Source organism: Tachyglossus aculeatus, chromosome 19 (genome assembly GCF_015852505.1).
Source record: "Tachyglossus aculeatus isolate mTacAcu1 chromosome 19, mTacAcu1.pri, whole genome shotgun sequence".
Taxonomy (NCBI): Eukaryota; Metazoa; Chordata; class Mammalia; order Monotremata; family Tachyglossidae; genus Tachyglossus; species Tachyglossus aculeatus.
The window spans coordinates 22,659,068-22,676,082 of record NC_052084.1 but is presented as its reverse complement, the minus strand read 5'-3'; the positions used below and the strand labels follow the sequence as shown (position 1 = coordinate 22,676,082).

Here is a 17,015-nt window from a genome sequence, read left to right as displayed (position 1 = left end):
TGCTCCTTTTATTCATCTCCCCTTCCAGATCCCCAGCACTTATAAACATATCTGTAATTTTATCTATTTATATTACTATCTGTCTCCCCCTCGAGACTGTAAGCTCATTGTGGTCAGGGAATGTGTCAGTTATATAGTAACATTGTACTGTCCCCAGCACTTATTACAGTGCTCTGCACACAGTAAGCACTCAATAAATAAGATTGACTAAGGAATCAGCGTGGCCTAGTGGATAAATGAAGTGTGCAGCTTGCACCTTGTATAAACACCATGTTAAATTTAATGCCCTTTGATATAACACTTCCTGAGATTGCAGGTGAGACAGATAGATAGGCTCCACAAAGACCTAAATGTTGACACACCTGCAGGGGTCTGAGCAAGCTGTCTCCTAAAAGCAGGAGGCAATGGTGCTGTAATTTGTAGATATGGGTACTGGACTCGGCCCGTACTTGGCATCTCACTGTCCTCTGAAAGGAGGGCAGGGACGGCTCAGGCCTGAGGGACTTCTTGGCTGGTGGGGGGGACGCCCATGCCAGGAAAGCCTGTTGAGGACCTGAACACCACATAATAATAATAATAATAATAATAATAATAATAATAATAATAATGGCATTTGCTAAGTGCTTACTATGTGCAAAGCGCTGTTCTAAGCGCTGGGAAGGATACAAAGTGATCAGGTTGTCCCATGTGGGGCTCACAGTCTTAATCCCCATTTTACAGATGAGGTAACTGAGGCACAGAGAAGTTAAATGACTTGCCCAAAGTCACACAGTTGACAAGTGGCAGGGTTGGGATTTGAACCCATGACTTCTAACTCAAGCCCGGGTTCTTTCCACTAAGCCACACAGCTGAGGTTGGAAACTCTCAATGCCCCTGGGTTAACAGAAGCAGGATCCTTTACTATTAATGTTTTTCTCGTATGTTAATAAAAGTTTTCTTTCTGTGATACTGAAAATCATAGTTTATTCTGTCGGTACAGATGAGTCATGAACCATCCCTATCTGAAATTGACTCTATTGGGACGTAACAAGAGAGAACGGGCCTGGGAGTCAGAATGACCTTGGTTCTAATTCCAGCTCTGCCACTTATCAGCTGTGTGACCCTGGGCAAATCACTTCACTTCCCTGGGCCTCAGATATCTCATCTATAAAATGGGGATTAAGACTGTGAGCCACATGGAGGGCAGGAACGGTGTCCAACCAGATTAGATTGAATCTACCCTGACACTTAGAGCAGTGTTTGACAAACACCATCATCAATAAAATCCTCCCATATACCCTTTCCCTCTCTTCCGAGAAACCAACTGTGAAGGGAAACTGGCATGAACGGGGCCATCAGAATCTCTTGGTTCTTCTCAAAGATTCTTCAACGAATAGTCCTCCTTAGTGGAAGGAGAGTAAAAGGAAGCAGCGTTGTCTAGTGGATAGAGCCCGGGTTTGGGAGTCAGAAGGATCTGAGTTCTAATATCAGCTCAAACACTTATGTGCTGTGTGATGTTGGGCAAGTCACCTAACATCTAGGTGCCTCAGTTTCCTCATCTGTAAAATATGGATTAAGACTGTAAGCCTGTAAAATGGACAGGTACTGTATCCAACTCGATTACCTTGGAACTACCCCAGTACTTTGTGCTTTGCACATAATAAGTGCTTAACAAACACAATTTATTTATTTTATTTTTATTTCTGCAGCCTGGATTCCCTGAAGGTTAACGCATTGGTAGACTTGGGAGATATTGTCACATGTTTGCTCTACAAAAGCTTCAGGCCAGGGGGAGGCACTGTGGTAATTATCATGAGTCACTAAGGACTTGTCCCAAGTGGATTCTCTAGGTAGAGGGAGAGAGATTTTATCCTGGCTCTGCCCTTACCTCTGAGTTCCCAAAAGAACAGAGTACTTAGTTTTTCCCATATAATTATTTTCTTGTGATTTTCTTGTGGTGAGATAGGGTTAAGGAAGAAGCATGGGGCTACCTGGATTGGGTGAGGTCTTTCCCGAATTAAACATAAGCCATAGGAAAGGAACTGCGTCTGTTTGGTCTTTTGATCTTTTTTAAGACATTGTGCTTACAGCACTTACAATGCTTACAATGTGCTAGGCACTGTACTAAGCACTGGGGTAGATAGAAGCTAGTTGGTTTGGACACAGTCCATGTCCCACATGGGGCTCACAATCTTTATCCCCATTTTATGGTTGAAGGAATTGAGGCACAGAGAAGTTAAGTGACTTTCCCAAAGTCACACAGCAGACAAGTGGTGGAGCAAGGATTAGAACCCAGGTAATTCTGACTCCCCACTCAGTGCACTATCAGTAAGCCATGCTGATTCTCTAATCTCTGACTGTGGAGTTTAGTACATGATGCTGATGAATGTTGATGATCTTGATGATAGTGAATATGATAGAAACATAATGAAAACAGTGACAAAAACACATTAATTAAACACCTTGGGGGTTTTATCTACGGCATATTCACATCCATAGGTGACACTTTCTGAAGGTTTGTCAATATGCAAAATACTTTTTTAAAATATAAATCCTAGTTGACTACACCTTCCTGGCTACATTCGGAGGGCTGCACTATCAGATCCCAGCTCTGTCACCTTTGTGATGTGTGACCTTGAGCAAGTCACTTCACTTCTCTGGGTCTCAGTTCCCTCATCTGTAAAATCAGAATTGAGTCTGTGAACCCTTTGTGGGACAGGGACTGTGTGCAACCTGGTTATCGTGTATCTACCCCAGTCCTTAATACAGTGTGTAGCACCTAGTAAGCACTTAACAAATGCCATAAAAACATTACTCACATAAATGATAATCCATTGCACTTGATGTTCCCCTATGGAGTGAATTCTATTAGAGTGGTTTTCTAGTATTAATGGGGTTGAAAACAAACCAAAGCTTAGCTGGCTAAAGTGGTCAGAACCATAGAGGTTACCAAAGCAATTTTCTACCAGGTCAATCCTCTATGACATAGCAGTAGCCCTATACTGTAGTCACTTTGTCAGTAGTCAGTCCCATATATATTCATATATATATATATATATATATATATATATATATATATATATGAACATATATATTCATATATATATATATAAAGGCTATATATATATAGCCTTTGTGTGTACTTCACCATGGTCCTACTCATTTCTTCTGCTCTGAGCGCTAGCAGGAACTTGGCTGGCATGAAAAAGACACTGGCATTTATAATTCCTTCATGCTGGCTTTCTTTTCTGTAATCACAGATCTAGGCACATCTGTAGTTCCTGACTTACAAGTATTTGTGATGGATGAATTTCGATCAAATGCATCATAAAGTATTTAATATGATCAATGGACAAGACCTCTAGCAATTGCTAAGTAAATATGGCTGTTCTAGAAATTCACCAAAATCTTTAGACTATTTTTAGCCACTCTGGTCAGTAAAAGCCAGTCTTCTTTTTTTGTTGAAATGTGGTGCCATTTATTGAATCTCCTGTAAATATGACACATAAAATGAAAGGAGTAAAATGTTTTAGGAACAATATTTAATTACTAATACCCTTTCCTTTACCCTGCTGGCACTTATCCAAACAGCCAGCACTTTCAGAGGGTTTTATGTACAAAAATATGAATTTACCCATTTGCAGAATGATAGTATATGTAGACTAGCAGGGACATCTGTAAAATGTCTAAGTAGTCATATATGAACAGCGTCTGGATGCAGAGTTTATTTTAGCAGAAGTGACCATGGTTAGCGGTCCCTCCCCAGCAGAAGGAGAGATCAGCTATTGAGATTTATCTTCAAGCAACTACCCCCAATCAATTTCAGAGGAGAATTTGGCAGGACCGTCATGGGGCTAGGGGACAGAGTGAGTAGGGTTGAAATGAGCTCTGTGTAGAACAGGGACTGTGTCCAATTTGATTAACGTTTATCTACCCAGAATTTAGGATTGTGTCAGGACAAAGCAAGGGCTAAATATATATATATTAATTAATATATATATATATATAATTAATATTGTAATCATTATTATTATTATTATTATTATTATTGGTCAGAGAATTACATACTGGATGTACTTCCCAAACTGTCTGTGCAGCACATTTTGACATCAAACTGGAAACAAATGGATTTAGAGCCATGATTAGCCCCAACAGAGAGCACAGATTGTTGGAATTATTGTGAAAGTGAACAAAGTGATTTCTTATTGTAGGTCCAAGTAACTTCTGTGAGATAATATTTGTGCACCCGGTTTAGCTATAATACACATTTCCTTTACATGATTTAGATATTATGTAGTGGATGAGTCAGAGAACACTGCATCCACAACTTCCATCAATTAATCAGATCAACCATTCAGTGGCATTTATTGAGCACTTACTGTGTGCAGAGCACTGAACTGAGTGTTAGGGAGAGTATCATACAATAGAATGGGAAGGCACAAACCCTGTCCTACATGAGCTAGCAACATGAGTCATTCTGGAATAACACGATTTACAACGTGAAGTAAGAAAATTTGGTGTCTGAAGAAATGATTGTATGCTTATATGGGGTGTCGGTCAAGGCAGAATGCTGCTTTTTTCAATGGTATTTGTTCAGCATTTATTATGTTCCAGGCACTGTATTAAATACTAGGTTAGATATAAGCTACTCATTCATTCATTCATGCATTCATTCAGTCAGTCATATTTATTGAGGGCTTACTGTGTGCAGAACATAGTACTAAGTGCTTGGACAGTACAATTCAGTAATAGGTACAATTCTTGCCCACACTGGGTTTACAGTCAATAAGCAGGGAGACGGACACCAAAACAAGTAAACAGGCATCAATGTAAATAATTATATTTATTTATAATTATGGTTATGGACATATACACACAAGTGATGTGAGGCAGTGAGAGGGGGTAAAGCAAAGGGAGCGAGTCAGGGTGCCACAGAGGAGAAGGGGAGCCGAGGAGAAGGGGAGCTTAGTCTGGGAAGGCCTGTTCCCTCCCATTTTGGACATTGCCATGTCCCACATGGGGCTCCCCATTTCCCAGATGAGGTAACTGAAGTACAGAGAAGTTAAGTGCCTTACCCAGGGTCAAACAGCAGACAAGTGTCAGAGCTGGGATTAGAATCCAAGTCTTCCTGAATCCCAGAATCTGTGCTTCATTTAGTAGACACGTTGCTATTACACTTTCCAGCCTTCAACTCAGCCTTACTGTACTGTACTGTAAAGTACTTTGTGTATATGAACTTTACAGTATTTAATGCAGTAAAATGACAATGAATTGCTTGCGTGCAAAGCATTCTATTATTGGTGGTCTGAAGAATAAGGCGACTTGTATTTAAAAATTCCATTCACGGTAATATCTCCAAATCCTGGAAGCTCTAACCCATTCATTCCCATTGAATCATCATCATCATCATCAATCGTATTTATTGAGCGCTTACTGTGTGCACAGCACTGTACTAAGCGCTTGGGAAGTACAAATTGGCAACATATAGAGACAGTCCCTGCCCAACAGTGGGCTCACAGTCTAAAAGGGGGAGACAGAGAACAAAACCAAACATACTAACAAAATAAAATAAATAGAATAGATATGTACAAGTAAAATAAATAGAGTAATAAATATGTACAAACATATATACATATATACAGGTGCTGTGGGGAAGGGAAGGAGGTAAGATGGGGGGATGGAGAGCGGGACGAGGGGGAGAGGAAGGAAGGGGCTCAGTCTGGGAAGGCCTCCTGGAGGAGGTGAGCTCTCAGTAGGGCCTTGAAGGGAGGAAGAGAGCTAGCTTGGCGGATGGGCAGAGGGAGCGCATTCCGGGCCCGGGGGAGGACATGGGCCGGTGGTCGATGGCGGGACAGGTGAGAACGAGGCACGGTGAGGAGATTAGCGGCGGAGGAGCGGAGGGTGCGGGCTGGGCTTGTGCTCACCGTCTTCATCCCCATTTTACAGATGGGGGGAGCCGGCGCATAGAGAAGTAAAGTGACTTGCCTGCTATTATGAGATTTTCCCAAGATGAGATTCTTCAAGAACACAACCCCCATGTTACAGAAGGAAAGACTGTATATGGATTATGCTGGTGTAAATTTGGATAGAAAGAATAAGACTTACTGAGTTTTTGACCCCTTGAAGGGACAATCAATCAATAAATAATATTTTTTTCAGTTCTAATGGTTTGCAGAGAACTGTACTAAGCAGTTGGGAGAATATAATGATCTCTGCCCACAAGGAGCTTACAGTCCAGAGTCCAGTTTGATTTTTGCCAGTGCTTAATTCTGATTGGGGGGCGGGGGGGGGAATGATCCCCATGCTTCAGTCCATGACCAAACACCACAAGTATTTGATTCCTGATTTCAAATTTCCGTTGAACGGCAGTCTTTCCACAACAGCCTCCTCACTGCCCCCAGCATGTCCTTGTTTCTCAGGGTGTATATGAGTGGGTTGAGTGTGGTTGTAACCACCGTGTAAAAGAGGGTCAGAAACTTGCCTGAAGTCTTGGAGAAAGGGCTCTTGGGCTGGATGTAGATGACAGGTCATGCCGAAGAAGAGAGTCACCACCAGCAAGTGGGATCCACAAGTGCCCAGGGCTTTCCACCAGACCTGGGATGACTTTATTCTCAGCACAGCCTGGACAATGAACCCATAGGATAGCATGATCAGGCTCATGGGCAGAAGGAGCAGGACCAAAGTGGCCATGAAGAGCTGGATCTCATTGGCTTTTGTGTCCACACATGCCAGCTTGATCAAAGCAGGCACTTCACAGGTAAAGTGAGCAAGGTGCTGGTGCCCACAGCGGGGAATCTGGAGAGTGATGGTACTCTGAATCACACTGTTGCCCAGACCACTAATCCATGCTACAGCTGCCAGAACACGGCATAACAGTGGGTACATGATGTACCTGTAGTGGAGGGGCCGACAGACAGCAGTGTAGCGGTCAAAAGCCATGATAGTGAGGAGGACGCACTCAGCTGAGCCCAGGGCCAGGGAGACATAGAGCTGGATGGCACAACCCACAACAGTGATGGCCTTAGATGGCCCCCACAGGTTCCATAATAGTTGCGGGATGATGCTGGTGGCAAAGCAGAGGTCCAAGAAGGAGCGATGTGAAAGGAAGAAGTACAGGGGGCTGTGGAGCCTGGGGTCCAGATGTGTCACCACAATGATAATGGTGTTGGCCATCAGGGTCAGGAGATAGGAGGTCAAGAAAACCACAAATAGAATCACTTCCAGCAGTGGCTGATCAGAGAAGCCCATTAGGATGAAACCTTCTCTGAGACTGTCGTTCCTCAACACGGGCATTCTTTTCTGGTAAGAGAAAGAAATGGGTTGTTGTGGAAAGATTGATGTAGTAAGATCTGAGATTTCTATTCCCCTTGAAGAAAATGAGTGAGTGTGACAATGAGTTCATGGTTGGGACTAGAATAAGAATCATCTCCTTATCTACATATATTTAAATAATTATAAATCACTTATTTACTAATGATACTGTCTGTCTCCTGCCTCTAGGCTTTAAGCTCATCATGGGCAGGGAATAGGTCTGATATTTCTGTTGTATTCTCTCAAGTGCTTTGAACAGTGTTCTCCTGAAGTATGCACTCAATGAATACCACTGATTTCTTGACTCTTATTCTTGAACAAGGAGATTCTCCTAAATGCTGTGGGGTTTCCTTCTCCTTCTTCTGGCTCCCCTTTCATCCACCTCAGTCCTTCCTGTCCAGTCATCCCTTAAAATCATTTTGTGGTCATCAGTGGCATTTAATGAGCCTTTATTGTATGTAAAACTCTGTGCTAAGTGTATTTGAGACTACAGTGGAGTCAGTGTCATGTTTCCTGCCCTTAAAGATCCTACAAGCAAGGTGGGGATAGATGGAAAATAAAATAAATTATAACCTAGCAGGTAAAGGGCCTGGGGATAAATCCCTGTGGGACAACCTGATCACCTTGTAATCTCCCCAGCACTTAAAACAATGCTTTGCACATAGTAAGCGCTTAACAAATACCATCATTATTATCTTATGAAATTTCTCGCCCCTTCCCTCCTCCCTTCCTTAACTTCCATCTTCAACTGCTCACTCTCCACTAGTTCCTTCCCCTCTGCCTTCAAACATGTGCACGTCTCCCCCTCCTAAAAAACCCTCTCTTGACCCCACTTCCCCTTCAGTACTTATCGCCCTATCTCCCTCTTACGATTCCTTCCCAAACTCCTTGAACGAGTCGTCTACACCCGCTGCCTCAAATTTCTCAACGCCAACTCTCTCCTCGACCCCCTCCAATCTGGCTCCCATCTGGCTTCCATTCCATTCCATTCCACCGAAACTGTCCTCTCAATGGTCACCAGTGACCTCCTTCTTGCCAACTCCAATGGCTCCTACTCTATCCTAATCCTCCTCGACCTCTCAGCTGCCGTCGAAACTGTGGACCACCCACTTCTTGTCAACACGCTATCCAAGCTTGGCTTCACAGACTCCGTCCTCTACTGGTTCTCCTCTTATCTCTCCTGCCATTCATTCTCAGTCTCCTTTGCGGGCTCCTCCTCCCCCTCCCATCCCCTTACTGTAGGATTTCCTCAAGGGTCAGGTCTTGGGCCCCTTCTGTTCTCTATCTACACTCACTCCCGCGGTGAACTCATTCGCTTCCATGGCTTCAGCTATCATATCTACGCTGATGACTCCCCAACCTACATCTCTGCCCCTGCTCTCTCTCCCTCCCTTCAGGCTCGTGTCTCCTCCTACCTTCAGGACATCTCCATCTGGATGTCTGCCCGCCATCCAAAGCTCAGTATGTCCAAGACTGAACTCCTCATCTTCTCTCCCAAACCCTGCCCTCTCCCAGACTTTCCCGTCACTGTAGATGGCACTACCATCCTTCCTGTCTCACAAGCCCGCAACTTTGGTGTCATCCTCGACTCTGCTTTCTCGTTCGCCCCTCACATCCAATCCGTCACCAAAACCTGCGGGTCTCACCTCCGCAACATCGCCAAGATCCGCCCTTTCCTCTCCATCCTAACTGCTACTTTGCTGGTACAATCTCTCATCCTATCTCGACTGGATTACTGCATCAGCCTCCTCTCTGATCTCCCAGACTGCTGTCTCTCCCCACTTCAGTCTATACCTCACACTGCTGCCCGGATCATCTTTGTGCAGAACCGCTCTGGGCATGTTACTCCCCTCCTCAAAAATCTCCAGTAGCTACCAGTCAACCTACGCATCAGGCAAAAACTCCTCACTCTCGGCTTCAAGGCTCTACATCACCTCGCCCTCTACTACCTCACCTCCCTTCTCTCCATCTACAGCCCAGCCCGCACCCACCGCTCCTCTGCCGCTAATCTTCTCACTCTACCTCGTTCTAGCCTGTCCTGCCATCGACCCCCAACCCACGTCATCCCCCAGACCTGGAATGCCCTTCCTCCTCACATCCACCAAGCTAACTCTCTCCCTTCAAAGCCCTACTGAGAGCTCATCTCCTCCAGAAGGCCTTCCCAGACTGAGCTTACTTTTTATTTTCCTTTTCTTTTTCCTTTTCTTTTATTAACATGAAAAAATGAGTTATTTATAACATAATTTGAAGATATGAATATAAGTGCTGTGGGGCTGGGGGGTGGGGTGAATATTTACCATAACAACGATAACGGAAGAACCATTATAAAGGTTGCGGATTATGGCAGAGGATGGGACGTTCTGGAGAAAGTATATCCATGGAGTCACTATGAATCAGAAACGACTCGACGGCCCTAAGTAATAATAACAATATTCTGCAGAGAGAGCACTGTACTAAGAGCTTGGTAGAGTAGAATTAACAGTCACATTCCCTGCTCATAACGAGTATACAGTCTAGAGGGGTATATGGAAATTAACATGAATAAATAAGTTACTTATAACATAATTTTAAGATATGAATATAAGTGCTGTGGGGCTGGGGGGGTGGGGTGAATATTTAATATCAAATGGGAAGCAGCAAGGCATAGTGGATAGAGCACAGGACTGGGAATCAGAACGTCATGGGTTCTAATCCAGGCTCTTCCACTTTTCTGCTGTGTGGGCAGGTCACTTCACTTCTCTGTGCCTCAGTTATCTCATCTGTAAAATGAGGGTCGAGACTGTGAACACCACAATGGACAGGGACTGTGCCCAACCCGATTTGCTTGTATCCGCCCCAGCTCTTAGTACAGTGCGTGGCACATAGCAAATGCTTAACGAATACCATCATTACTATTATTAGTATGTCCAAAGGTCACAGATCCAAGTGCTTAGATGACACAGAAGGGAGAGACAGTCTGGGAAGAGAGGGCTTAATCAGGGAAGCCCTCCTACAAGAAATATGACCTTAACAATACTTTTAAGGAGGAGAGAGTGGTGGTCTGGTGTAGAGAGAGGAGGAGGGAGTTTCAGGCTGGGAAAGAACATGAGAATGGGGTTGGCAGCAAGATCAATGAGATCAGGGCCGAACGAGTAAACTGGTACTAGAGAACCAGTTTGCAATAGTCAAGGCAGGAAAGGACAAGTGTTTGGATCATCATAGTAGCAGTTTGGATGGAGAGGAAAGGGCAGAGTTTAGCAGTGTTGTGAGGTTAGAACAGACAGGATTTGGTGTCAGATTGAATATGTGGGTGGAATGAGACAGATGAGTCAATCAATCAATCAATCAATCAATCGTATTTATTGAGCGCTTACTGTGTTCAGAGCACTGTACTAAGCCCTTGGGAAGTAGGAGGACCACCCCAAGGTTCTGGGCTTGTGAGATTGAGAGGATAGTGGTGTTGCCTACAGTGATGAGAAAGGCACGGGGAGAACAGGGTTTGGATGAGAAAATAAGGAGTTCAGTTTTGGATATGTTGAATCTGAGGCTTTGGCAGACCATCCAAGTAGATATGTCTTGAAGGCACGAGGAAATGAGAGATGGCAGAGAAGGAAAGAAGTCAGGGCTGGAGATCTAGATTTGGGAATCATCTGGATAGAGATGATAATTAAAGCCGTGGGAGTGAATGAGTTCTCCAAAGGAGTGGGTGCAGAGGGAGAAAAGAAGGGGGACTTAGAATTGGACCTAGAGGGACCCCTACTGTCAGAGGGTAGGAGGCAGAGGAGGAGCCAGCAAGAGAAACTGAGAAGGAGCAGTAAGAGAGATAGGAGGAGAATCAAAAGAGGACTGTGTTGGTGAATCCAAGGTTGGATAAAGTTTCAAGGAGAAAAGGGTGGTCTACAGTGTGAAAGGTGGCTGAGAGGTCTAGGAGGATTAGGATGGAATAGAGGTCATCAAATGTAGCGAGAGGAAGGGCGAGAGGGCTGTTTCTGTGTAGTGAAGGGGGCTGAAGCCAGAATGGAGGGGACCTAGGAGAGAGATGGAGGATAGAAAAGTGGAGACAGCAGGTGTAAACAAATCTCTCAGGAGAGAAATGGTAGGGGGGAGGTAAGGCGAGAACTGGAGAGAGCTGTGGGGTCAAGAAAGGCTTTTTTTAAGATAGGGGAGACATAAGCATGTTTGAAAGCAGTAGGGAAGAAGCCATTCAGAGTGAACAGTTGAAGATGGCAATCAAGGAGAGAAGAAGGGAGAGGGTGAGTGCTTTACAGAGGTATGAAGGTGTGAGGCCAGAAGCACAGGCGAAAGAGGCAGATTTAGAGAGGAGGGGAGAGATTTCATCCTGAGTTACTGCAGGGAATATGGGGAGAATATAAGAAGGTGGAGGAGGGGGGGATTGGAGCAGAGCAGTGAAGAATTTAGGGAGATCATGCCTGATAGTTTCAATTTTGTTGATGAAGTATATGGCCAAGCCATTAGGAAAAAGAGATGGTGAGGGCTCAAAAACAGGAGGTTTTGAGAAGGTAGTTATATGCCTGGAATAACTGGCCGGGGGTAGGGGCTATGGGAGTGAATTAGGAAGCAGAAGTATTGTTTGTAGGCGGTGGAGAGGAATGAATTGAAGCAGGTAAGAATGAATTTAAGGTAGATAAGATAAGAGAGATGTCTGGATTTCCTCCAACAGCGCTCCGCAGCTTGCACACAGGAGTGGAGGAAGCATACTGTGGAGGCGATCTAGGGTTGCCAGTTAGTGATATGAGACTGGCAGAGAGATAGGGGAGCATGAGAGTTCAGTTCAATGGAGAAGGTAGTGTTGAGTGTTGTTTTGTGCATCAGGAGAAGGTAGTTTAGGTGTGGAGACCAAACTGGGTAGGATGGCTGTAGAATCCTGTAGGGGCGTCAAAAGAATGGAGGTCTCTGTGGGAGAAAGGACAGATTTGTGGAGGGGGAGGGCGTGGGTAGAAGCAGCATGGCATAATCGATAGATCCTGGGCCTGGGAGTCAGAAGGTCATGGGTTCTAATCCTAGCTCTGCCACTTTTCTGCTCTGTGGCCTTGGGCAAGTCACTTCACTTCTCTTTGCTTCAGTTACCTCAACTGTAAAATGGGAATTGAGACTGTGAGCCCCACCTGGGACAGGGATATTATCCGACGTTATTTGCTTGTATTCACCCCAGTGCTTTGCACAGTGCCTGGCATACAGTAAACACTTAGCAAATACCACAATAATAATAATAATAATAATTGTTGTTGTTGTTGTTGTTGTTATGGGAAAGAGAGAAGGTGACGTGGTTGTGGTCAGATAGAGGAATTTCCGAACTGGTGAGGGTACAGATTGTACAGTAACTCGAGATTATAAAATCGAGTGTGTGTGCCCAAATTGTTGAGCGTGTGAAGTGGGGTGGAGTAGGTGGTCACTGGAGTAAAAGGGTGAGAGGAGATGGACAGTGGAAGGATCATCAGGGACATCCACATGAATGCTGAAATCCCAGTGTAGAGATTAATGTAGTGTCCACTGTTATACGACCTGGGGTAGATTCAAGGTAATCAGGTTGGACACATCCCCTGTCCCACACAGGGCTCACAATCTTAATCCTCATTTTAAAGTCACTACTGCAGGCAGGTAGCATGATCTGAGAAAATTCTCTTAATAATGAAACTAACATCTTTTCTTGGATTCATTCATTCATTCAATCACAATTATTGAGCGCTTCCTGTGTGCAGAGCACTGTACTAAGTTCTAGGGAGGGTACAATATAACTAATTAAATTACAGATATGTACAATAAAATTACATCATCCTCAGCAACAGCAAGTAGCAAGTTGCATGTCAGTCGTGACCTTAGAGAGGAGAGTTTCCATGGACTGGCAGAGGGGTGGAATCCAGATTGCAGGAAATGGAGGTGAGAAATGGATGAGACGATGTAGAGGCTTTGGAGAGTGAGTAGGTGAAGACTGTGGTCAGGGAGGGAAGAAAAGAGTTAAATGTTTTAATAGGGTGTGATGGTGTGGGGTCAGAGGTATAGGTGCAGTCAGTAGATTTTAAGAGGAGACAGGAGACAATTTATGGTACTGCTGGGAAGAATGGGAGAGCTGCAGAGAGGGCAGGAGGAGGGTGGGACTGGAGATGTGAAAGGGAAATTTTGGAGAGATCACCTCAGTGGCTTCAATTTTATCAAAGAAGCAGGTGGCAGGGTCATTAGAGGCAAGGGATTGGGGAGGCAAAGGGAACAAGGGATTTGGAGAGGGAGTTAAAAGACTAAAACAGGTGGAGCTTGCATTGGGCATAGGCATAAATAAGGGTGGAGAGTATTGTTGCTTGGCAGAGGACAGAGCAAAATTATCGCAGGTGAGATAAATCTGTTATTGATGAGGTTGGCTTGATGTGTGGATTTCCTCCAGCAGTGCTCCACAGTCGTAACGCAAGAGCAGAGGAGGTTACTGTGGAGGTGATCCAGGGCTTCTGGTTGGTGGAACTGATTGAGAGACAGGGGAATGAAGGTATAGAGTTCAGTGGAGAGAGCAGAATTGAGAGTATGGCTATGTGCATTAAGAGAAGGTAAATTGAGAATGAAGATCAAATGGGGCAAGTTGACTTTGGAAATCTGGAGGGTTTAAGAGGGATTGAAATTCCTGGTGGGGGAAGAGGATAGATTTTCAGGAAGGTGTTGTGTGGGAGAGAATACATTTGAGGAGGTTGTGGGTGTACAATAGGACTTCAGCGTTGGTGAGGCTAGAAGTTGTTTGGTATCTAGTGATGACAGTACTGAGAGTGCATCCAAGTTGGTGATTGAGTTAGGCGGGGTGAAGCAAGAGGTCATCGTGCATACCCATGTGGACACTGAAGACCCTGAAAATAAGTGTAGGGATGGAGAAAGACAGAAGGAATGTGAGAAACGGATCAAAGTTGTTCAGAAATTTGGAAACGAGGCTTGGAAGTGAGGGTAGATGATGTTGACTTAGTATCTCAAATTAGTGGAATAATAATAATAATCATAATAATAGTGGTATTTGTTAAGTGCTTACTATGTGCCAAGCTATTTACTAAGCACTCACATAGGTAAACAGTCTCTGCCTCATATGGGGCTCACAGTCCAAGAGGGAGAACAAGAAAGTGTGTGGAACATCTCAGGGTCTTTAGTCTCCTTATTTTGAATGAATCTATTGAACAGACAAGAAAAATGCAGAGAGTCACTGCGGACACCATCCGCATCCTCTTCCTTCACTTTAGAGTTGAAAGTTTGGGTTTCGATCAGGGCTGAGGGAGCTCGAATCCCCAGTACTCTACTCAGCCCAAGAGAATGGAGATTTTTTGGATTGAGATGTTTTGGCTGAATTTTGTAAAATGACATAAATCAAAAACTTCTCTGCATCTAATTATCCCATGATTAAGACACCAAAAGACAGCTGTATCATGCAAAAATGTAGTATATTAGACTAGGTAATGCTTTACAGTTATGTACAATTGATTGATGTATTCTATTTGTGTTTCATGCGAGCCCAAAAAGATGTATCTTTTAGTCTTGGGAGAAAGCAGGCTCTTCAGTGCTTTTAAAAATGGTATTTATTAGGGGCTTACTATGTGCCATGCATTTTAGTAGAGAAATGATAATTTAATTAGACATAGTCCAAATATCAAATCCCCAACTTTCAGTTAAAGAAACAGAGGTCCAGAAAGGGTAAGTGACTTACCCAAGGTGATGATGCAGCGGGAGAATGGTACAGCTGAGTTTAGAACCTTGTTCTGTTGACTCGACTCTACTACTTCCCCCATCCCTCATTATTCTAATATTCATCCATTCAATTGTATTTATTAAGAGCTTGCCGTGTGCAGAGCACTGTACTAAGCACTTGGGAAATTTCGATACAACAATAAAGAGGTACAATTTCTGAGCAAACCGAGCTCACAATCTTGACGGGAGGGGAGAGAGGGCAGGGGAGACAACCATAAATACAAATAAACCAACATCAATATAAATAAATGAAATTACAGATATATACATAACTGCTGTAAGGCAGGGAGGGGGTAAAGAGCAAAGGGAGCAGGTCAGGGCGATGCAGAATGGAGTGGGAGTTGAGGAAAAGTGGGGCTTAGTCTGGCAAGGCCTCTTGGAGGAGATGTGCCTTCAGTAAGGCTTTGAAGGTGGGGAGCATAATTGTCTGGCAGATTTGAGGAGGGAGGACATTCCAGTCCAGAGGCGGGACGTGGGCCAGTGTTCAGCAACATGACAGGCCAGATCGAGGCACAGTGAGAAGGTTAGCATGAGAGGAATGAAGTGTGCAGCCTGGGTTGTAGAAGGAGAGATGCTAGGTGAGGTAGGAAGGGGCGAGGTGTTGGAATGCTTTACAGCCAATATCTGTCTGCCCCTGTAGACCGGAAACTCCCTGTAGGCAAGGATCACATCTACCAATGTTTTTGTATTGTATTCTCCCAAACAATTAGTACACTGCTCTGCAAACAGTAAGTACTTAAAAATACTATTGACTGACGGATTGACTCCTAGACCCTGGCTATTTTCAGATTTTCAAGCTTTCTCTGAGTTCAGATATTCACTTTTCAAAAGGTATTGGTGCGATTAATGGAAATTGACTTTAAAATGGGCACGTGTGTCAATGTGTATGTCAACATATCTGCATATTGTATAGTTTCAAAAGAATCTTGATTTTCAGTTGACTCCAAACTCACTCAGTACTGAGAATCTCTTCTATCCTCGCAAAGTAGATTCATGTCCATTTCCTACCTATTTCCACCCCTTACCTTTCCCCCACTGGCTTCTGCAGTTCGTCATCTCACTCCACTCAAATAATCAAAATGCCCACCTACAGGCCACCCACTACAAACCCTGTTTCTCCAAAGCCTTTTGCAGACAATAGTCCTAGTCAGACCCATCAGGAATGGAAAATAGATGGAGATTCCAGGGAATACATTCCAGATTCTAGTTCAGGCTGTATAGCTAAAACCCTCAAGATGCTCTATTTGAGAGGCAAATCTGGATGAATTCATGGACATGAAGTTCACACTGGAATAATGAGGAAGGGGGGCAGGCTAGGATGTAGATAGAATTATTAGGGATATTCTGTTGCCAATTTTGGAGCTGGATACTGGACTTGCTAGGCCCAGTTCTGATCCAGTAAGAGCATTTTTTTATATTCTTAAATTCACAGATGAAATCTCCAACACAATCCTTCACTTCATATGAAGCCAAACCCAAATCTCCTTACAGCTGGCTTCAAGGCTCTCGAATAGTTCTCCCCATCTTAACGATTTAGCCCCCTTTGCTCCACTACCCCCCATTTCACAGTTTTCCCTCATACGAAGCTCACCTTCTAATGGTAGCTCGCTCTCAAGTCTCCTTCCTCCAACTCCTCAATCACTTTATTTCCCCAGCCTGGATCTCTTTCTCCCCAATTTTATTGAACCATAGCTCTTCCCATTTTCTCAATACTTCTAAAAAATATATTCTTCAGGAAGCCTTCTCCAGCATCCTACCCAGATCAACACAACATGCACACATAATACTTCATATACTTTATTCTTATCTGCTGCACTTATGCATGTATGTCTATGTTTCTGCATATTCAATCATTTATTCTTCTGTCACCTTGACACATTTGGGCTATTAGTTGTTCACCTTTTCTTCTTCCTACTCTTCTTGTTCTAATGGACAAAAATATGGCCTTTTACTTCGTTCATTCATTCATTCAATCGTATTTATGGAGCGCTTACTGTGTGCAGAGCACTCTACTAAGC

General features: G+C 43.9%; 1 pseudogene; it reads right to left on the bottom strand.

The window, feature by feature from the left end:
- Positions 1-6,326: 6,326 nt before the first annotated feature.
- On the bottom strand, positions 6,327-7,272 carry LOC119940654 (annotated as a pseudogene).
- Between the last annotated feature and the right edge of the window lie 9,743 nt (positions 7,273-17,015).